The 22,744-nt window shown below is 41.9% G+C and overlaps 1 protein-coding gene across 2 annotated transcripts in view; it reads left to right on the top strand.

Annotated features, from left to right (window-relative positions):
• The first annotated feature begins 12,571 nt into the window (after positions 1-12,571).
• The window catches only part of lrrc9 (leucine rich repeat containing 9), a 171,368-nt gene continuing 161,195 nt past the window's right edge, over positions 12,572-22,744 (top strand). For both annotated transcript variants that reach the window (XM_067991891.1, XM_067991890.1), the window contains exon 1: positions 12,572-12,912. The gene's annotated coding sequence lies outside the window, so the exon portion shown is untranslated. The remainder of the gene's footprint in view (positions 12,913-22,744) is intronic.

Genomic DNA, 22,744 nt, shown 5'->3' on the forward strand with positions numbered 1-22,744 from the left:
ATGTAAATGCTTATATATTAGAAAAATCAATAAAATTATTACCTAGACAAGTTTTTGAAAAAAAAAATTTAAACGTTAAAAGCATTCACTATTTATAAAATGCATATTTTATAAACATATAATTACACCCTGGAGTCACTGCAAGAAGTTGTTTATACGTGAATTATTTAAAACCCATGTCTGATCTGTATTCACATATTGTTTCCCTAACCGAAGCCTGAGTAATAATGTTTTATTTAGCGTCCTCCCCCCCTTGGGCTGAAAAGTCGCCCTTAAGGTTACGTGTGGATGATAAAATCTATGTCCCACCCAGTGAGACTGGTGGAATTTTTGACCGGAATGAATGGTTCCATATGATACCGCCTTTCTAGTTCCTTTTGTGCATGGCAGAGTTTTTCTCATCACATATCTAGGTACAAAGTACAAAAAAAAAATGGATATCTTTTGCCTTCAGCTCGGGTAGTCTTAATTTTCATGTATATTTATAGATCTGATTATAAGCAGTAAAAACTTGAAGCAGTTTATTTGTAGTACACGCCTAGCCCCAGATTTTGGATATAATGTTTGGAGATGACGACCACAAAACCGGCAATGATACGCTGGTAAAAGTGAGAAACTGTTAATGCCAATGTCACATAACAGGTAATTTATTTTTTGCTAAAAACAAAACAAGGTACATTAGACCAGTCACATAAAATGCCTCTATTGTGGAAATAGGTTGACAAAATTCTCTCCTCCCTAAACCAGAAAGCTTTAGGTACGAAAATATAGTACTTCACAACAGTAAGGTAACTTATTAGTACAGGACCAAATGTACTCACCGAGATTATTTTTAGGTTCGCTATTTATATCAAAATGAATGAGAAGGTAGAGACATCAAATCAATTAGAATCATTTATAATGGGAACAAATGGTGCTCAAGAGCAGGCACAAGGTAAACAAGAAATATTTTTTCAGATAACTGCAGAAAGATGATTTTACAAAATTTACAAGAGACTCTGTTGATCTAAACTAGAAAGAGAAATCACCAAATACTGGCATTAAGTGGACCAGCATACAACTTTTTAAACAATACTTGTATTGTGGCAGTACATTCTCAAAAGACATTAAATCAAAGGGAAGCATCTGCTAAGGTCTGAAACTAAGTACATACTACACATTATACAAAGCCCTACATACCAAAATACTTAACAAAATGTATAATACTCCAAAAAAAATCTTTCCTGAATTGATACTCATCAAATATTGCATGGAAGTGTAAAACTGCAGTAGAATACTGCTACACCATTTAATAAAATGCCTCAAATTGCTTCCCTTCTGTCAAAGCAAAGGATGCACATACCTTATCCGCAGTGCCTTCTAAAAACATCTGACTTTGTAGTTTATTAGTAGATACTGAGTGATTTTAAAGAACTTGAAAAACAGACCACAAATAATTTTGAGTACTGCTTCCAAATCTTATTACATTGTCCTTCAGAAGAGTCAGCACAATTCTTTTGAAGGCAACACTTAGTATAGTACAGATAAAACTATCCTACCCGTCAGCTGTAATACTTAGTAGAGAACCTTGAAGAAAAAAAAATGCATTTATATTGCACCTCATCATGTACTTGGGATGGCCAAAAGCAGTTTCACAACCAATAAATTACTTTTCAAGTGCTATATAGTTATAAATACAGCAACCAATTTTGCACACATCAAGTTCCTATAAACAGCTGTTACATGTTTAGGGTTCTGCTTTAGATATTTTTCTGAGTACAGCAGCACTAGTCACTTGTTTAAATAGTCTCAGCATCTTACAAGCAGGGATGCACCTGTACTGCCTAATATCTAACTATGCTATCATGTAATCCAGAGGTGTAACATTAACCCCCCTTATTACCTTAATTGGATGTGTTCTTCACACATACCCCCAGCTGTCTCTCCAATCTCTTCAAAGCTAGACTGAAAAAACACCTTGTAAAATGAGGCCAGATATGAATTTTTAAGTGGCTTTATTTCACAGCAAGTGAACATACAGAGCAATACTTATGATTAGATTCACTTAATTCAATCAACACAACTTGTCTTTGGAAAATAATGAACACACTATGCTTCCCCACATCAGTGGGTCATTTTGCTTAATTTAAAAAACATCCTTACTACACTTCCGCACTCTCATTGAACCTAGCAAAAGTTTGACCTTACAACTTTTTATTTTAAAAAGCTGACTAACTGTGCCCCTACTCTATTTTTATCTCCCAGTGTTCACAGCCAGAAAGGAAGGCTAACTAGAGAACACCTGCTGATCAGGAACCTCCTAACACAATGACAGGCTAACAAATTAGCCTAGGGGATCATTTTAACCTAACCCACCTGATGGGAAACTGACAGGATTGGGTCAGCCACCTTTAAAAATCTATTAAACATATAAATTAACCCAAACAAGCCAAATTACCATCAAAAAATACATAAAGAAACTACAACACAAAACACTAGACAGAAATCCTTACAATTTCCAGAAGTAGTAGTAGTAGTAGTAGTAGTTGTTGTTGTTGTTGTTATTAATGATCAATGAATTCTAATCATTGCAGTTATTTATCAGAATTTTAAATAAAAATGTCTGAAGGCCATTCTCCTCGGGCTTTTCCTCTGTTGTTATCTCTGGTTCCCTTGCGGGGGAGGCAGAGGAAAGCTGGTCAGAAGGATTTATGTCATTTATGCCTTCTACTTCATGCTCCTCCTGGTCCGTTATGTCCCACAAGTTCAGAATCACAGTAGCAGCCAAGCCATCTGTTAGGAGCAGAGATAACTTTCATATTAATACTATAAATACACACATTTATCCAGGACCTCAACACGTAACATATTACATTGTTATTGTGTATTCATATTAATTGAATATATCTGTTTGATATTACAGCATGTGATCAATTCCCTACAGCTAGGTGAATATACTGCATGATGTGGTAATTGGCCAAAAAGATTCCAGATTTAGTCCCTAGTTTTTGTTCAGCTGGCTATTCTCAGTTGGGAATACCAGGGGGTTGTACTTAGCCACACTGTCCATCGGGTAGGGAAGGAAAAAAATAGCTATGTTTCACCCTTGTGATCATGATTTAATAACACTTGTATATATGAGCATGTTTGGAAAAACAGGATTGTGCTTGGCTGGGATGGCCCCATTGTTGAGTAGCCCACTAATACTTATTGTTTGGATTTATACATGAAGGGTGGCCACTTAAGCAAGGTACTAGATGGTTATTTGTATTCATGGTGTGGAACTTCGCACTTCGGCAGGAGCGTAAAATGGGCGGTAGCAGAACGGCTGCTCGTTATACACCTGCCCGATTTTCTAAACCATTGAAACACCGATCCATTGTTGCCTGTTTTATACCCAGCTGAAGTTGAAAGTTCCGCCCATGGAACTCACATGAGTCACAGCTTTCATAAGAGGGGAAAATATTGGAAAAAAGAAAACATTTGTATGTGTTTTCACTTAGCTGACCTAATTTGCTCACATTTATCTGAATATTTCAAATTCATTGAATATTGGATAAAATTTGTGATATTATTACAGAAGAATTGTTTTCCCCATTTTGTATCTTCAGATGCAATGGAAATAATCAATTTTACAGTGTGTGTAGTACAGGTTTTGGATTTGAACAGTGACCCCTGGAGGAATTTTCCAGAACTGTTTTGTTCAAACTTGAAAACTGCACCATTGTCCCTGTTGGGTTTATAACAATACATAGTTATAAGCCAGTTATGTATAATGTAAGGAAAAGCCAGAAGTGGGAATGTTGAGTATGAACAAATAGAGGGGAGTCAGTGCAGACTGCAGGGGACTGGTCATGAGGATACACCAGACTGGGGAGATGGATAGAAGCCTTAAGAAAAGGACCTCTGTATAAAGGGGGTGAATTTCAGTGGGGCTCCCGCTCGTTCCCCACAACTTCAGTAAAAGAGCCACAAAAATCCTGGAAAAACTGCACTGTCAGAGTTGTCACAAGTCTTTTGTTGAAGTCATGATGGATTTTTTAATATATTTCCAAAATAAACTTTATTCATAAAATTTGTAAAGGTATATACAAACACTTCAAACAATACAATACAGGTCATACAATTTGCAACAGTACATTCGGCACAAATCAATGGTCCCGGTACAATCAATAGTTACGCACCATACATTGTAAATACAGTTCTTGGCACCCTAGGGTGCCTCCTTGCATTACAGTCGTTACCGGTTACCGATACAGTACATTTCGTTACGTTCATTTTTCATTTTACATTCTGCTCAAGGGGGTTTTTCCCTGATTCCAGCACCTCGGTATACAATGGCGGGAGGGCTCTAAACGGTCTCCTTTCCCCATAGAGCCTTTGCGTAAGTCTCACCTCGCCTCAGTGCATCCCGCAGCATATAATCCTGTACTTTCCAGTGTGCCAGGCGGCAACACTCGGTCATGGACAGCTTCTTCAGCTGGAGGACCAGCATGTTTTGGGTGGACCAAAGGGTCTCCTTCACTGAGTTGATGGTCTTCCAGCTGCAGGTGATATCTGTTTTGGTATGCGTCCCACGGAACAGTCCGTAGAGCACAGCGTCCTGTGTTGCCGAACTGCTTGGTATGAACCGGGACAGATACCAACGCATCTCTCTTCACACCCTCTGCGAAAAGGGGCAGCCCATCAGGAGGTGGAGGACGGTCTCCTCCCTGCCACAGCCTCGAGGGCAGCTCGTGGTGGCATGAGTTTCCATGCATGTTGGAAGGACCGCACTGGGAGGGCCTTTCTCACCACCATCCAGGCTACATCCTGGTGCCTGTTGGTCAGTTCCGGCAACGAGACGTTCTGCCAAATGGCCTCGACCGTCTGGTCGGGGAAGGAACCAATCGAGTCCACCCTCTCAGCTCCTTGCAGGACTCCGAGAACGTTTCGTGTCGACCACTGTGTGACGGCCTTGTGGTCAAAGGGATTCCTCCTCAGGAAATTCTCCACCTGGGACAGGTGGAGGGGGGGGTGGAAACGGTCCAACTGGATGGGACTTCCTGTGCCTGCTCGGCCAGCGTGGCCAGACCCAGCTTTCTCAGTGTGTTGGACAGGTAGAAACCCAGCATGCAATGACACTTTGTGTTTGCATACTGGGGCTCTACACATAACCTGAGGCAGCCACACACAAAGGTGGCCAACAGGATCAGAGCGGCATTGGGGACGTTTTTCCTCACTTTGTCTGGGGTCTTGTACATGGTGGTCCTGCGGACGCATTCTACCTTAGACCTCCAGACAAAGTGGAAGAAAGCTCAGGTGACTGTGACAGCGGAGTTGTGGGGAATGGGCCAGACCCTGGCCACGTAGAGCAACACCGCGAGTACCTCACACTTATCACCAGGTTGAAGTTACGGTGGATGAGCGGGAGAACCCCCACAGAAATTCGCACCCCAAGTATTGTTGGTGTTAGAATGTTGTCCCTGAGTCTATTCTAATAGTGCCCTAACACAATATCCCCCACGATGACGGCATCGCTGCGACAGCATCAATACTCAACACCAACAACAGCCAATCTCCGGACGCCATCCTACAACTCATCCGCTTCATCCTGGATCACAATGTCTTCACCTTCGATAACCAGTTCTTTACCCAAACACACGGAACAGCCATGGGGACCAAATTCGCACCCCAATACGCCAACATTTTCATGCACAAGTTCGAGCAGGACTTCTTCACTGCACAAGACCTCCAACCAACACTATACACCAGATACATCGACGACATTTTCTTTCTATGGACCCACGGCAAGGAATCACTAAAGAGACTACACGATAACATCAACAAGTTCCATCCCACCATCAAGCTCACCATGGACTACTCCTCAGAATCAGTTTCTTTCTTGGACACACGAATCTCCATCAAAGACTGGCACCTCAGCACCTCACTCTACCGCAAGCCCACGGACAACCTCACGATGCTCCACTTTTCCAGCTTCCACCCTAACCTCGTCAAAGAGGCCATCCCCTATGGACAGGCCCTGCGAATACACAGGGTCTGCTCAGACGAGGAGGAACGCGATGGACACCTACAGACGCTGAAAGACGCCCTAGTAAGAACGGGATATGACGCTCGACTCATCGATCGACAGTTCCGACAGGCCACAGCAAAAAATCGCATAGACCTCCTCAGGAGACTAACACGGGACGCAACCAACAGAGTACCCTTTGTCGTCCAGTACTTCCCCGGAGCGGAGAAACTACGCCATGTTCTCCGCAGCCTTCAACATGTCATCAATGAGGACAAGCACCTCGCTATGGCCATCCCCACACTTCCACTACTCGCCTTTAAACAGCCACCCAACCTCAAACAGACCATCGTTCGCAGCAAATTACCTAGCTTTCAAGAGAACAGCGTCCACGACACCACACAACCCTGCCACGGTAACCTCTGCAAGACGCGCCAGATCATCGACACAGATACCACCATCACACGAGAGGACACCACCCACCAGGTGCATGGTTCATACTCCTGTGACTCGGCCAACGTTGTCTACCTCATACGTTGCAGGAAAGGATGCCCCAGAGCATGGTACATTGGCGAGACCATGCAGACGCTGCGACAACGGATGAACGGACACCGCGCAACAATCACCAAACAGGAGGGTTCCCTCCCAGTCGGGGAACACTTCAGCAGTCATGGACATTCATCCACCGACCTTCGGGTAAGCGTACTCCAAGGCGGCCTTCGAGACACACAACGCAAAATCGTCGAGCAGAAATTGATAGCCAAGTTCCGCACCCATGAGGACGGCCTCAACCGGGATCTTGGGTTCATGTCACGCTACACGTTACCCCACCAGCGAACAAATGTTATCTGTTTTTAATATAACGGGTCAGTTGCTGTCTTTTCTATGTTTCTACCTCTCTATCTCTGTTTTTTTTTGTTTGTTGTTTTTTTTGGTGATTTGTATATTCTGAGACCTGGCAGGTAACACCTGTCTGTCTACACACTGATTGCCTTGGCAACGGGCAGTTGAAAAAACTGTCTGTAATCAACAAGCATTGTTCTGTGAATTATAAATGCGATTTCATTTCGAGGATTTCATTTTCACATCGTTCACCTGACGAAGGAGGAAGCCTCCGAAAGCTTGTGAATTTAAAATAAAATTGCTGGACTATAACTTGGTGTTGTAAAATTGTTTACAATTGTCAACCCCAGTCCATCACCGGCATCTCCACATCATAACACAATATAGTGGAAGTATGCTCCCAAGCAGAACTGCATGTACTATACATATTGAGCAGTCACTGGAGAAACAAAGAACATGTGATGGAAGTGGGTGATTTCTAGAACACCCCAGACCTTCTGCAAGCATGTTCTTTTAGAAATGCAAATTGACATAATTATCAGTGCAAGGAATATTTCTAGGTGTGTACTGGAAAGCGATGGTTGTTGGAAACATTTCAGAGGAGGACAAGAACATGTACAACATTTCTGATGATAGGAAGGAAGGGAGAAAACTTGTGAACAGTAAAACCAATACTTTGATGTCTCTGTAAAAGCCAATTCACAGCATAACAAAAAAGAAATGGGACAACTAAGAAAGCCAAATAAAATCCTACGTCAATCAGGGCATGAATTAAAGGCGTGAATTTTCAGCATATTTCCAGTGTTTCCGCCAAAGTTGCAGTGAACAATCGGGAAAATCCCTGTGGAAATTCACCCCTGTAATTCTCTAGAGGTCCAAGGATGGTTCCAAAATTCCCTGTCCTAAGTTAAAAAAAAAGTGCAGCAAGAAATATATGTAGTAAGAGAGCTTAGACATGTACTACTAGGGCATCCTACTGTACAAGCCCTTGGACTTATATCCCGGATAGATACATTAAAAGTAGAAGTAGACCTCAAGGTGGAATTTCCTAATCTTTTTAAAGGCCAGGTAAGTTCTCAGGTGAGTGCCACATAAAATTCAAACCTGATGCAAAGCCCCATTTTGTATCAGATGGATTCCTATTTCATTGCAAGGATAGAGTAGTTGGTTGTGGTTTCAAGAGTGGAGGAGTCTATGGACTGATGTGCAGGAATAGCTGTAGTCCTAAAGCCAAATGCCCAAGTTTGAATTTGTGTGAACTTAACTAAATTAAACAAGCATGTAAGCTGGGAAAACCAAACAATGCCATCAGTCGTTCAGATACTCTCAGCTAGGGAAGGCAAATCATTTTCCAAATGAGATGTCAATTCTAGACTCTGGTACATCCTTCTGTCAGAATCTTCCATGTTTGCAACCTTCATCAGACCCTTTGGATGTTTCTATTTCAATTACTTCTATTTGGTATCTTTTCAATTCCAGGACATTTCCATAGGTATATGTCAACATTCTTCACCAGCAACAACAACTTGCATTTATATAGCACCTTTAATGTAGAAAAACATCACAAGATGCTTCACAGAGGCACAATCAGACAAAAATGAATCTGAGCCAAAAATTGAGATATTAGGAGTGGTGACTAAAAGCTTGTCAAAGAAATGGGTTTTAAATAGAGTCTTAATGGAAGAGAGGGAGGCAGAGGAGGTTGGATTACAATTTCCAAAGCAGCTTAAGGAAAGGCCACTAATGGGGGGGGGGGGGTGAAGGGAGAGGGGAATGCACTAAAGGCCAGTGTTAGAGAATGGAGAGGAGGGGTTGGAGGGTTGGAGGAGGTTACAGAGATGGGGAAGGGGTGGCCATGATGGGATTTCAACATGAGGATGAGAATTCTAAATTGGAGGTGTTGGGGGACCAGAGACTAATGTAGGTCAGCGAGAACAGGAAATGAAGCGTGAACGAGACTTGGTGCAGGATAGGATATGGGCAGCAGAGTTTTGGTTGAGCTGAAGTTTATGGAGGGTGTAGGATGGGAGGTCAGCCAGGAGAACATTTCTACAGTCGAGTCTGGAGGTGACAAAGACATGGATGAGAGCTTAGATGAGCTCAGGTAAGGGCAGAATCAGGAAATGGTCTTTGTACGGAGAGGGTATGGAGTTGGAAGCTCAGCCAGGGTTAAGTAGGATGCCGAGGCTGTGAACAGTCTGGTTCAGACAGAGTCAGTACCTGGGGTTGGGGATGTAATCAATGGCAAGGATACAGAGCTTGTGCCAGAGGCTGAAGATGATGGCTCGAGTCTTTCTAATATTTAGCTGGAAGAAATTGCAGCTCATCCAAGATTGCCAAAGGGACGATATCCTTATATAGGGAGAGACCCAGTTGGAACACATCAGATATCTCTGGATTGAAAGAACTACCAGAAATTACATTGAATAAGGGCAAAATCAAATTTCTGGGGCAACTAATAGATTCTGCAGAGGTGAAGGTGGACCCTGACAATCCACCCACAAATGTGAATACAGTTCATTGCTTCCTGGGAATGGTAAACTAGACAGACAAGTTTTCTTTACACTTGGCAGAGAAAATTAAACATTTGAGCAAAAACAAAACATGGATATAGAGAAGTGACCAAGAGAAACCATTCCAAGAGATAAAGAACCTTCTCAATGGCAACTAGGAATGGGCAATAAATGCTGGCCTTACTAGAGACGCCCATATCCCAAGAATGTAAAAAAAACACTCAGTACTTCCCCTTACAACATTACTCCTTTAATCAGTACCTGTTGTTTTCTACCCTTCAGCCAGTTTCTTATCCAAAACCAAGTTTAGTCCTGAATCCCCACAGCATTGCACTTAAATAGTAATCTTTTGGAAGCCCAAGTACACAATATTGTAGGGTTTACCGTGGTGGACTTGGGTTGTCACTTCCTCAAAGAAATCAAGAGGTTGGTCAGGCAGGATCTTTCTCTATCTAAAACAGTGTTGATTGCTATTTACTAGGTTGTTGTCCTGATAATCAATTCCATTATTTTACATGCATTTGAAGTAAGACTAATGGGTCTGTAGTTGCAGGTGTGCGTTTTATTTCATTTTTGAACATAGACACCGTGTCAGCCTGTATCCAATCTACTGGTACTTCCCCAGTGTCCATAGATTCCCTCATAATGATTGTCAGTGTTTTGCAAATCTCCTTGCTAGTCACTTCTGCACTGTGGATAAATACCATCCAACCTGGGGATTTATTTGTTTTAAGCCCTTTCAGTTTGTTTAGAACGTCCATCTTATTTATATATCAGTCTTGATGCCCTCTTTTGTGGGAGGGTATGTCGTTCATGTCTTCCCTTGTAAATACTTTGAGGAAATAATCATTCAGAATATTTATTATATTCTGCTCATCATCAATTTCAAGCTCATTTGCATTTTTTAATGTTCTCACCTCTTCTCTGACAGTCCTTTTTCTACTGTAGCATTGAAAGAATTTTCTAGTCATGTTTTGGCTCTGCAGCCAAACTTTTTTCTCTTAGCCACTCTGATCAATATTTTTATGTGTTTTTGCAAGCTTCTACATTTGTTCCAATGAGTTTCTTCCCACTGCTCTCTTGGACAGTCTTACTTCACCCACCCTCCATGAACTTCCGCTTAACCAAAACTCCGCTACCCTTATTCTATCCAGCACCAAGTCCTGCTCGCATATCAACCATGTCCTTACTCCTGATTGGCTCCCGTTCCCCCAATACCTCTAATTTAAAATTCTCATCCTCATGTTTAATTACTTTTATGGCCTTGCCCCTCTCTGTAACCACCTCTAGCCCTAGAACCCATCTCTGTTCCTCTGACTCTGGCCACCTGTGCATTCCCTCTCCATTCGTCCCACCATTGGTAGCTGTGTCTTCAACCACCTATCCCCTTCCTAACCTCCGCCCTCTTCCTCTCCTCCTTTAACTCTCCTTAAAACCTGCCTGTCATCCCTCTTAATATCTCCTTATTTAGCTCCGTATGTTTTTTGATTACGCCTCTGTGAAACACTTCGGGATGTTTTTGTACATTAAAGGCACTATATAAATGCAAGTTGTTATTGTTGCTTCTGCACAATTGGTAAAGTTAATTTTTCTTCGTTCTTTCACTTTTCATTTGTTTGTTAATCTATTTACGCTCACTTGTTTAGTCTGAACTTCCTGATATTAAGTACGTACTTATCTTGCATGTCCAATATTATTCTTTTAGAGGTGTCATTGTCTTCTACTAAAATGTTGACAGATATTTTAAACATTTAAAAATCTTAAATTCATTTCCAACCTCTGGATTTAGGCATCTTGGATACAGGCTGTAAAAAATGAAAGATAACTCATTTTGGTATTTCATTGTAAAAATATAACTAAAATTGTTCCTCTGTGGCACTTTTTTCCCCTTATAATGTTTTACTGATGACAATGTTACGTCCTTGGTAATTTTTTTTAAAGTTGTAAATACAAGATACTTAGCCAAGCTAAAACTAAATGGTGGTGGTGGTGGGTGAGGGGTGGGGTTTGCAGAATATCAGCTTGATTTCAGGTATTTTCTTTTCTGATGATAAAGGACTTGCATTATATAGTGCCTTTCATGACCACAGGATGTCCAAAACTGCTTCACAGCCAACTAAGTCCTTCTTTGAAGCATGGTCATTGTTGCAATGTAGAGATAACCCAGCAGCCAATATGCACACAGCAAAGTCCTACATACAGCAATGAGATAAATGACCAGATCTGATTTTGGTGGTGATGGTTGAGGGATAAATGTTGGTCAGGACACTGGGAGAACTCTCCTGCTTTTCTTCAAATAGTGCCATGGAATCTTTTACGTTCACCTGAGAGAGTAGATGGGGCTTCAGTTTAACATCTCATACAAAGATAGCACCTCTGGAATACAAATTAAAAGCCTTACTAATCTTAACAACTAAGCTCCTTAGTTGCCTTCACATTAGGAGTAGAAATAAACAATAACAGATGATTTCTATTTTTAAAACTAGACCTTTGGTGTCGAGTTATCTTTCAGAAGTTTCTACATTGGCCATCTTTAAATTTCAGGTGGCAATCCAAACAGACTGTCCAAAACAAAGGAATATTTCACAATGCACTGCCTGAAAGGGTGGTGTAAGCAGATTCAATAGTAACTTTCAAAAGGGAATTGGATTAATACTTGAAGGGAAAAAATTACAGGGCTATGGGGAAAGAGCGTAGGAGTGAGTCTAATTGTCTCTTACAAAATTGGCTCTATCAAAGAGCTGGCACAGGCACGATGGGCCAAATTACTTCCTTCTGTGCTGTATCACACTATGATGATCTGACACTGTGAATTGTCTTTTACTTTCTGATTATTGTCTGCAGGTCTGCTTCTATTAATTTTACTGCAGCAAAGATAGCTAAAAATTCAGATAGTACCATTATTTTGCTATTATATTATGCAAAGTTTATTCTTAGCTGATCCTTTAATTTTACCAAACTATCTACAGAAAGTATGCGGGGTGTAAAGAACACCAAAGAGCAAGAATTGTCTGAAAACAAAATCAGAAAAAACTGAAAGTACTCAGCAGGTCAAACAGAATTTGTCAAGAAACAGAAGTTAATCAGACGATGTTTCAGCTACCTGACTTGCTGAATATTTCCGTTTTTGTTTTCAGATTTCCAGCATCTGCTGTATTTTGCCTCTTGTTCAGCAAGGATTTGCCAACTGGCCCCATAACCTTTAACCTCTGACTTCCCCATGGAAACCAAAATGGCTCCTGGACAACAGAGACGCGCAACAAGTTAGAATGGCCGGTCGGCGAAATGGGCTGTAAACGAGGGAACCGATAAAACATCCGGGCAGGCGACAAGTGGAAATCGGGCGGGGAGGTGTGTCACAGGCGAGGTTACTTTTAATCCTCTTTAATCTTTTGATGTCGATTGAAGCGCTGGTTACTCAGGAGGGGCCGCGAACCCGACTCCGCCCGATGACCCGATACTTGCACTGCGTGTGAGGCCGCCGCCGATTACAAGTGAGAACTGAGTCCGTGCAGATTACAGCCTTGCCATTTACTGTGGGCCCGATCTCATTTGAAATGTCGTGTGGTGAGTTAATTATTCTCGCGGTAGTTTCCTTAGGCTTGAATCAGTGTTTTCAGACTTTATAAAATGGGAGTCTTTTCTGTATGGGGCCCCTCTGCACACAACTGAGCACAAACAACGCACAGACCTCCAGACACAGTGGCGCTCGTCGCCTGGCTCCGACGCCAGGATTCTTCGATGAGTGCGTTGGCCTCCTAGTATTTATTCCCTTGTGGTCTCAGACCCACCTATTCATGGTTTAAATAAAGTGACTATTTGACTTTTTAAAAACTGTCTTAAAAGCCTCATTGTTTGCCCCAAATTTCAACATGTTCGCAGGCTGCTTCCATCCTTTTCCGATTGGTTACTACTGCGGCAAATTAGTCATTTGCTAAGCCAATTGGCTCCTTGTGAGGACCCTCCTTGTGAGATACGGTCCCATAAATGAGGTTTCTGTGGTATGTCATCTCATTGTTTACAGATTGTATGTTTCTATACACATTTATGATTTAAAAAAGTTGAACTCCTGTGGCATTGTACCCATGCAATACTATATTTATTACATTTTCTATGTATTGTATTATATATGTTCCTTAATATCTATTGCTCATCTCTATGTACTACATTTCCAACAGTAGACAGGTATTTACATAATGCCTTTAACATAAGGTGCTTTTACAATGGGGGAAATTGGATACCAAGCAGAAATTGGGAGAAGGTTGGGGGAAATGATTGAAGGTGTGGTTGATGACATAAGTTTTGTTGAAGTTTGAAGGTAAGGAACAGGAAGGGTTTAGGAAGGCAATACCAGTACAGGGCAGTGATAACTGATGCTCTGGGGGAGCAGATGGAGGGGAGAATGCACAGCAATCCAAACTCAGGAGTGTTGGAGGCTGCAAGATGGTTTTAGGGCTGAAGGAGGTTGCAGAGATAGCGTGGAGTGAGACTGCGGAGGGTTTTTTAAAAGGGATGAACATTTTGAAATTGGTGCACTGGGAAACTGGGAGCCAGAGGAGGATGGCGAGGACTGAGGTGATGGTTGAACAGGAAAGAAAGTTGGTGCCATTGGCTTACATAGGGAAGCTGACCCCATGATCACAAATAATGTAACTGAGATGCAGCATTTATATGAGAAATAAGAGGCGGCAAAAAATGAAACCTTTGGGCATAGAACTCCCACTGGTAGGAATGGAATCATGAAAGGCACCGTGCCATGGAGAGGTGATAGAGCAAGATAGCGTGGTCAACTGTATTAAAGGCCATGGAAAGGTTGAGAAGGGATAATGGATTGTGGTCACAGCCATACAGAGTATTGTTGGATTTGATGTTGAGAGGTTTTGGACATGGAAAGATGGACACAGATTTAGGTGGGATGACTTGATTAAGGAGTTTAGAGAAGAAGAGGAGATTAGAAATGGGGTCGGAGTTGCAGAGCACAGAGGGATCGAGGGTGGGCTTTTAATGAAGGCAGTTTTGAAGGTAGGAAGAGCAATGCCTGAGGAAAAGGAGCAGTTCATAGTATCCAAAAGCACTGGGCAGGGACAAAGTAGTGAGTGGTCAGAACTGGAGGAGATGATTAAGGCTTTTGTGCAAAGTTTCCTGAATCGGTTTAATTGAATAGCTAATAGAAAATCAAAATGAATATTTTGATTGGTGTTTTCAATGTTTAACACATTCTATCACTTGGCCTGCAAATAAAATTATTCTAGGTATTATGAACAAAGAGAAATATACCTACAGATGCAATTATGCAAGATGGTGTCTGCTGGATGTATAGTCAGCAAACCTTTGTTATATTGCAGAATGAACTCAGTTTGACTTGACACTACGGTGTAATAACAATGGATTTTGCATGTGAATCATAGAAGTTTACAACATGGAAACAGGCCCTTCGGCCCAACATGTCCATGTCGCCCAGTTTATACCACTAAGCTAGTCCCAATTGCCTGCACTTGGCCCATATCCCTCTATACCCATCTTACCCATGTAACTGTCCAAATGCTTTTTAAAAGACAAAATTGTACCTGCCTCTACTACTGCCTCTGGCAGCTCATTCCAGACACTCACCACCCTTTGAGTGAAAAAATTGCCCCTCTGGACCCTTTTGTATCTCTCCCCTCTCACCTTAAATCTATGCCCCCTCGTTATAGACTCCCCTACCTTTGGGAAAAGATTTTGACTATCTACCTTATCTATGCCCCTCGTTATTTTATAGACTTCTATAAGATCACCCCTAAACCTCCTACTCTCCAGGGAAAAAAGTCTCAGTCTATCCAACCTCTCCCTATAAGTCAAACCATCAAGTCCCGGTAGCATCCTAGTAAATCTTTTCTGCACTCTTTCTAGTTTAATAATATCCTTTCTATAATAGGGTGACCAGAACTGTACACAGTATTCCAAGTGTGGCCTTACTAATGTCTTGTACAACTTCAACAAGACATCCCAACTCCTGTATTCAATGTTCTGACCAATGAAACCAAGCATGCTGAATGTCTTCTTCACCACCCTATCCACCTGTGACTCCACTTTCAAGGAGCTATGAACCTGTACTCCTAGATCTCTTTGTTCTATAACTCCCCCCAACGCCCTACCATTAACGGAGTAGGTCCTGTCCCGATTCGATCTACCAAAATGCATCACCTCACATTTATCTAAATTAAACTCCATCTGCCATTCATCGGCCCACTGGCCCAATTTATCAAGATCCCGTTGCAATCCTAGATAACCTTCTTCACTGTCCACAATGCCACCAATCTTGGTGTCATCTGCAAACTTACTAACCATGCATCCTAAATTCTCATCCAAATCATTAATATAAATAACAAATAACAGCGGACCCAGCACCGATCCCTGAGGCACACCGCTGGTCACAGGCCTCCAGTTTGAAAAACAACCCTCGACAACCACCCTCTGTCTTCTGCCGTCAATCCAATTTTGTATCCAATTGGCTACCTCACCTTGGATCCCGTGAGATCTAACCTTATGTAACAACCTACCATGCGGTACCTTGTCAAAGGCTTTGCTAAAGTCCATATAGACCATGTCTACTGCACAGCCCTCATCTATCTTCTTGGTTACCCCTTCAAAAAACTCAATCAAATTTGTGAGACATGATTTTCCTCTCACAAAACCATGCTGACTGTTCCTAATCAGTCCCTGCCTCTCCAAATGCCCGTAGATCCTGTCTCTCAGAATACCCTCTAACAACTTACCCACTACAGATGTCAGGTTCACCGGTCTGTAGTTCCCAGGCTTTTCCCTGCCACCCTTCTTAAACAAAGGCACAACATTTGCTACCCTCCAATCTTCAGGCACCTCACCTGTAGCTGTCGATGATTCAAATATCTCTGCTAGGGGACCCGCAATTTCCTCCCTAACCTCCCATAACGTCCTGGGATACATTTCATCAGGTCCCGGAGATTTATCTACCTTGATGCGCGTTAAGACTTCCAGCACCTCCCTCTCTGTAATATGTCCACTCCTCAAGACATATTTATTTCCCCAAGTTCCCTAACATCCATGCCTTTCTCAACCGTAAATACCGATGTGAAATATTCATTCAGGATCTCGCCCATCTCTTGTGGTTCCGCACATAGATGACCTTGTTGATCCTTAAGAGGCCCTACTCTCTCCCTAGTTACTCTTTTGCCCTTTATGTATTTGTAGAAGCTCTTTGGATTCTCCTTTGCCTTATCTGCCAAAGCAATCTCATGTCCCCTTTGTGGTTCAATGCATGCACAAATCTTTGCTCTTTTCACAGCTTATTTTTAATGTTACAGCACAGTGGGGGTATCTGCTTTGTCCTAACATTAAGGATATTGAATATGGCATTTTTAAAGTTCCCAGTAGTCCAATGGACCACTTAGGCACTTCTAAAATGTGGCATTGGAACAGGTTGGAGTTAAATTTGCAGCCAGTGCAAAGTCAGATTGATGTGTAATTGCTTCCTTGGAAAGCATCTCACTTGGCTGTGATGTGCTCAGCTGTCAGATGAGGACCCAACATGCATTACGTTGATATTTTATGCATTGAAACACACTTAAAATTGCTTTGTGTCAATGCAAAAGTGGCGGTATAAGTGCACCCTACAAATCATTTGCTTCAATATATATCTTTGTTTCGATTTCTAATTGCTAAAACATGCACAGGTCAAGCAACCATATGCTGATTTCCTTCACTGAGAACCTGCAGTAGCAATAACTTTCCTGCTCCCAGTAAGGAATTAATTGAATTCCTGAACAACACACACAGTATAGATTATCCAAAAAAATAACCAGAGAGTGAGGTAAAGATAGTTGCTTCACTTCAGGAGTTTGGATGAGGTTGTAGATAAATGTTGTGTAATGCATGTGGGTAGGGCTAATCATAGAATCACAGAAATTTACAGCACAGAAGGAGGCCATTTGGCCCATCGCGTCTGTGCCAGCCGAAAAAGAGCTATCCAGCCTAATCCAACTTTCCAGCTCTTGGTCTGTAGCCTTGTGGGTTAAGGCACTTCAAGTGCATATCCAAGCACTTTTTAAATGTGATGAGGGTTTCTGCCTCTACCACCCTTTCAGGCAGTGAGTTCCAGACCCCCACCACCCTCTGGGTGAAAAAATTTCTCCTCAGCTCCCCTCTAATCCTCTATCAATTACTTTAAATCTATGCCCCCTGATTATTGATTTCTCAGGGAAATAGATCATTCCTATCTTCTCTATTTAGGCTGCTCATAATTTTATGCACCTCAATTAAATCTCCCCTCAGCCTCTTCTGTTCCAAAGAAAACAACCCCAGCCTATCCAATCTTTCCTCATAGCCACAATTCTCCAGCCCTGGCAACACCCTCGTAAATCTCCTCTGTACTCTCTCTACTGTAATCACATCTTTCCTATAATGTGGTAACCAGAACTGTATGCAGTACTCAAGCTGTGGCCTAATTAGTGTTTTATACAGTTCTAGCATAACCTCCCTGCTCTTATATTCTATGCCTTGGCTAATAAAGGAAAGTATCCCACATGCCTTCTTAACCACCTTATCTACCTGTGACGATCCGGATTCTTTCCCCTCAGTCTGGTTCAGTAATAACTGAAGTCGAATACATTTTAAAGTTCAGCACAACTTTAATAGCAGGGTTCTTAGTCTGCAGCATTGATTTGGACTCCTGATAGAGTCCCTCTATGCTGGCAGAGCAAGAACAAAAACATACAGAAATCCACACGTTTTTATACAAATCAATAGGGTTGGAACATACTTAACGAGGGTCAACACCAATCATAAGCCGGGCACAGGTTGCCATGCGGGGTTACATTATTTCCGGCCAATCATAGATAATCATGTGCTGACCATGTTGCTGTTAGACATCAAAGGGGATACTTCCTCACTTTCCAACTTGGAATGTTCTTCCCTGTTCCTTCTGTTCACTCCAAGGCCACTCTTCCTCTACACCTCTCAGTATCCTCCTATTTATTATGTATTCCCCTGCCTTGTTTGTCCTCCCCAAATGTATTACCTCACACTTCTCTGGATTGAATTCCACTTGCCACTTTTCTGCCCACCTGACCAGTCCATTGATATCTTCCTGCAGTCTATAGCTTTCCTTCTCACTATCAACTACACAGCCAATTTTTGTATCATCTGCAAACTTCTTAATCATGCCCCAAAAAGCAAGGGACCTAGTACTGAGCCCTGCGGAACCCCACTGGAAACAGTTTTCCAGTCACAAAAACTCCCGTCGTCCATTATCCTTTGCTTCCTGCCACTGAGCCAATTTTGGATCCAACTTGCCACTTTCCCTTGGACCCCATAGGCTTTTACTTTCCTGACCAGTCTGCCATGTGGGACCTTGTCAAAAGTGTTGCTGAAATTCATGTAGACTACATCAAACCCGCTACCCTCATCGACTCTCCTTATTACCTCCTCAAAAAATTCAATCAAGTTAGTCAGACATGACCTTCCCTTAACAAATCCATGCTGACTGTGCTCGATTAATCTGTACCTTTCTAAATGACAATTAATACTGTCCCTCAGAATTGTTTCCAATAATTTGCCCACCACCGAGGTTAGGCTGACTGGCCTGTAATTACTCAGTCTATCCCTTCCTCCGTTTTTAAACAACAGTACAACGTTAGCAGTCCTCCAGTCCTCCGGCACCACGCCTGTAGCCAGAGAGGATTGGAAAATGATGGTCAGAGCCTCTGCTATTTCCTCCCTTGCTTCTCTTAACAGCTTGGGATACATTTCATCCAGGCCTGGCGATTTATCTACTTTCAAAGTTGCTAATCCCCTTAATACTTCCTCCCTCACTATGTCATACTCCTCCTTCTTAACTACAATGTCTGCATTGTCCCCCTCTGTGTGAAGACTGGCGCAAAGTATTCATTAAGAACCATACCCACGTCTCCTGTCTCCACACACAGGTTATCTTTTTGGTCTTTAATAGGCCCTACTCTTTCTGTAGTTATCCTCTTGCTCTTTATGTATTTATAAAACATTTTTGGGTTTTCCTTGATTTTACTTGCCAATATTTTTTCATGCCCTCTATTTGCTTTCCTAATTTCCTTTTTAATTTCACCCCTGCACTTTCTCTACTCCTCTAGGCTTTCTGCAGTATTGAGCTCTCTCCATCTGACATAAGTTTCCCCTTTTTGCCTTATCCTACCCTGCATGCTCGTTGACATCCAGGGAGGCTCTAAATTTGGGGGTCCCACCCTTTTTCTTTGTGGGAACATATTTGCTCTGAAACCTCACTTTCTCCTCCTTGAATGCCTCCCACTAGTATGACACTGTTTTACCTTCATGTAGCTGTTTCCAGTCCACTTTTGCCAAATCACATCTCAGCTTAGTAAAATTGGCCTTTCTATAATTGAGAACTTTTACTCCTGTTCTACCTTTGTCCTTTTCTATAACTACGCTAACTGTAACTGAATTATGATCACTACCACCAAAATGCTCTCCCACTCCTTCCACCTGCCCAGCTTCATTCCGTAAAACTAAGTCCAGAACTTCCCCCTCTCTTGTTGGCTTGCTACGTACTGGCTAAAAAAGTTCTTCTGAATGCATTTTAAGAATTCTGTGCCCTCTATACCTTTTACACTGATTCCATCCCAGTTAATATTAGGGTAGTTGAAATCCCCTACTATTACTGCTCTATTGTTTCTGCACTTCTCAGAAATTTGCCAAATATTTGCTCTTTTATCTCCCTCTGACTATTTGGGGGTCTATAGTACACTCCCAGCAATGTGATTGCCCCTTTTTTGTTCTTCAGTTCAACCCATATGGCCTCATTTGATGATCCTTCTAACATATCATCCCTCCTTATTGCTGTAATTGTTTCTTTAACCAATATTGCCGCCCACCCCCTCCCTTTTTATCCCCCTCTCTATCTCATCTGAAAACCCTGTAACCAGGAATGTTGAGCTGGCATTCCTGCCCCACTTTAAGCCATGTTTCAGTAATAGCTATAATATCATACTTCCACATGTCTATCTGTGTCCTCACTTCATTATTCTTATTCACAAGACTCCTTGCATTGAAGTATATACCACTAAGCACTGCCAAACTTCTTTGTTGTCTATTTTCTAGCCTTTGTTTCCCCTGCTTTCCAAACTCGCTTACTAATTTTCTGCCTTCCATTTCCAGCTCTGCTGCTCTCCCTTCTGAATCTATGCTCAGGTTGGCTAATGCCAATCAGAGCTCTGAGTTAAAGTCCAGTGAGAGAGAAAGAGACCTGGTTTAACTTTCTTTTGTGTTATTGGACACCACATTTAATCCAACATAATTAATGAACAAAATAGTTGTGAAGACAACATAACTAATGAACAAAATAGCTGTGTGTGAGTTATCATCTTCTCTGAAGATTAAATAAAATTGGTAACTGATACGTTCTACGACTTGGTCCTCTGTGCACTTGGAATAGAGTGTTCTGAGGGATCATTGAAACATGATAGTGAAACACAAGTAGTTAATCATATGAACATACAAAGAAGACCAGCATATCCATCAAGTCTGTCCCATTTATCCATGTTGCAACTTGGCAACACAACTCCCAATTCTACTTGCCCTCCAGCAGCATGTAGTCTTCTGGGATGCAAAAAAAATGATTTAAAAAGAAATCTAGGCCAATTCAGGGTAAAGAATTCTGGGAAATTCCTCAGTCTCCAAAGGCAATCAAAAACGAGATCCAGGAGATAACAATGACCACAAGGTACATTACCCATCATCCCACCTGTTATGATGCATGTCTCGCAAAACCCACGACCAATGCCAGAGACTAAGCAAAAGTAAATGGAGTATAAGATGTTTGGCTGGGATGATCCAATATAAAATGAAGAGCACTATAATGTCCTTGCACAAGAATTTGGTTAGGCCCCAGCTAGAATACTGAGTCCAGTTTTGGTAATGTCATATGGTGAGAGATAGATGCCCTAGGAAAGGTTCACAGGAGGGCCACTGGATTAATACCCAGTTTAAAAACCCTTAGCTATCACGATAGGCTCAGGGAGCTGGGTCGTTTCACTCTAGAAAAATGTAGACATCAGGAAGACTTAATTTTAATTTTGGTATTTAAAATGATGAAGGGACATACGAATATATGAAAATGACAGGCAGGAAAAGACCAGCTGATCCATCAAGCCTGCACCACACTTATGATGCCTGGAGCATCATGACTAAACGTTTCCTTATCCGCCCCCCGCAGCTCTGTATTCTCCTAGGAGAGGCAAAAAGTAGACCAGGAACTCGAGGCCAATAAAGGAAAAAAAAACTCTGTGTACGTGTGGAGAGAGTATTTGAATTAGATAGGTTAGGGGAGAACGAGGCAACATGCGTACAAGCTACATAAACGTAGAACTAGGTTAGATGTCAGGATGCTTTTCTTTTCCCAGAAGGTCATTGACCCTTTGGAATAGTTTTCCTGTTCGTGCAGATTAACTGCAAACATTCAAAAGGGAGCTAGACAAGTTCCTGGAGGAGGCAGATATTGCTGTGTACAAAAGGTAGGTGGGATGTTGGCGAATGCACATCGTGGTCATTTTTATCTCCTAGAACTCGTTTTTGATTGCCTTCCCTGAATTGGCCTACGGTTTTTTTTAACTGTTGTTTGCATCTAATGGACATCTGCGTGGGTCCTGGTGGGTGAGAAGTATTGGGAGGCTAATAGAATCATAGCATCTTACAGCACGGAAGGAGGCCATTCGGCCTGTCATGCCTATGCCGGCTCTTTGAAAGAGCTGTCTAATTTAGTCCCACACTCCAGCTTTTCCCCCATAATCCTCCAAATTAGTTCACTTCAAGTACATGTCCAATTGCCTTCTGAAAGTTCCTATGGAATCTGTATCCACTACCATTTCAGTTAGTGCATTCCAGATCTTAACAGCCCTCTGTGTGAAAAAAAATTCTCCTCATTTCCCCTTGGTTCTTTGGTCAATTATTTTAAATCTATGACCCCTGGTTACTGACTTGCCAGAGGAAACAGTTTCCCCCTACTTGCGCTATCAAAACCCCTCATAATTTTGAATACCTCTATAATGTCTTCCCTTAACCTTCTCTGCTCTAAGGAGAACAATCTCTCCACATAGCTGAAGTCCCTCATCCCTGGGAAGATCACAGTGCATACTTCTCTCCAGTCAGAAAAACATCCACTCACCAATACTCTTTGCCTCCTATCCTTTAGCCAATTACGTACCCAAATTACCACCATTCCTTTAATCCCATGTGCTTCTATTTTCCGAATAAGTCTGTTATGTGGTACTTTATTAAATGCCTTTTGAATGTCCATACATACAACATCTACTGCACTTCCTCCATCAACCCTCTCTGTTACTTCATCAAATAACTCAATAATAGTACAAAAGAAAATCAAGCCAAGTATTGAAAA

Source organism: Heptranchias perlo, chromosome 10, assembly GCF_035084215.1.
Source record: "Heptranchias perlo isolate sHepPer1 chromosome 10, sHepPer1.hap1, whole genome shotgun sequence".
In the NCBI taxonomy this organism is placed as follows: domain Eukaryota; kingdom Metazoa; phylum Chordata; class Chondrichthyes; order Hexanchiformes; family Hexanchidae; genus Heptranchias; species Heptranchias perlo.